The 1277-nt window shown below is 37.0% G+C and overlaps 1 non-coding gene across 1 annotated transcript; it reads right to left on the reverse strand.

Annotated features, from left to right (window-relative positions):
- Positions 1-945: 945 nt before the first annotated feature.
- On the reverse strand, positions 946-1052 carry LOC148200440 (small nucleolar RNA R71). Its single transcript, XR_015786441.1, has one exon. It is a non-coding gene; the product is annotated as a small nucleolar RNA R71 (small nucleolar RNA).
- Positions 1053-1277: the final 225 nt, after the last annotated feature.

Below are 1277 nucleotides of genomic sequence, written 5' to 3' on the forward strand. Positions count from 1 at the left end.
AAGAGCTTGCCAATGATCTAATGGCAAGTATGAACCCAAAAGATCAAAGATAAGACCCTCAAATGGTTTTATATGGTGCAGTTTTGCAAACTAAGTCATATATATTTTTTGATGATTTTTCAAAGGTTAAACTTGGAAATAAACATGACTCAAACATGTAAAGGAGTAAACATGACTCTAGACAACATGGATGGAATCAAAAATCAAAATGACACAAAATAAGCATATAAGACCAAACAAAACAACAATGAATGACTCAAAAAGAAAAAACAAAAAATAGTAGCCAAAAATACCAAAATAGAACTTGAAAAACGCTAATGACGACATTTTGGCAACTTTGACCTTTGTTGAAGGTTTTACTCATAACTTTCTCCACGGAACTCCAAATGAAATAATTTTTTGTTTGAAACTACACTCAAAAGGATTTCATTTGAGTACTTTTTACGTATTTTTTGGACAATTGGGCTAGATGCAGTTTAAGTTTCAAAATTGTCACAATTTACTCCTAGAAAAAAAAATAATATATGCAAAAAAAACAACAAGATAAGTAAGGAAAGCATTAAAAAACAAGGAAATAACAAAGGATAAAAACCCAGAAATTTAGCTCTTTGAAGAACCAAGGCTCTTGATACCAAATGTTGGAATGCTCTAGCTAGGACAAGCCAAATCTAGAAGCAACCAAGCCAACAAGGACACGATGCTCAAGGTTTTAGATGATGCGGAATGGTGGTGGTATAAGGTGGAGGTTGTCACGATTTTGGGTGTTTGGATTGTGAGGAAAGGTGTGTTTAAGGGTTCTCTAGCAAAGGTTGGGCCAACTCTTGGAGGAAGGTGGCTAGAGGAGGCCACTTGGGTTGCTCTAGCCTAGGGTGACCTTAAAAGAGTAGTATGGCAGAAAAATGGCAACATAACTTTGAAGAAAGTCTTCCCAACATCAAGGCCACGACCATAAGGAAAGACATCTTTGGAATTAGGCAGCTTGGTGGTGAAAGCTTGTATGAGTATTGGGAGAGATTTAAGAAGTTATGTGCAAGCTACCCACACCATCAAGTCTGAAAAACTCCTCCTTCAATACTTTTGTTAGTGGAAAGGAGTATGATTGACGTTGTTAGTGGTGGAGCGCTTGGTGACATGACGCCTACTGAGGCTAGGCATTTGATTGAGAAGATGGCTTATAATTCCCAACAGTTCAGCACAAGTAATGATGCTATTGTCGTTAGGGGAATTCTTGATGTGGCTACTCATTCTTCCCAATCTACAAATAAGAAGCAGAAAAG

Source organism: Vigna umbellata, chromosome 4, assembly GCF_029865625.1.
Source record: "Vigna umbellata cultivar VRB3 chromosome 4, Vumbellata_1.0, whole genome shotgun sequence".
Lineage (NCBI taxonomy): Eukaryota > Viridiplantae > Streptophyta > Magnoliopsida > Fabales > Fabaceae > Vigna > Vigna umbellata.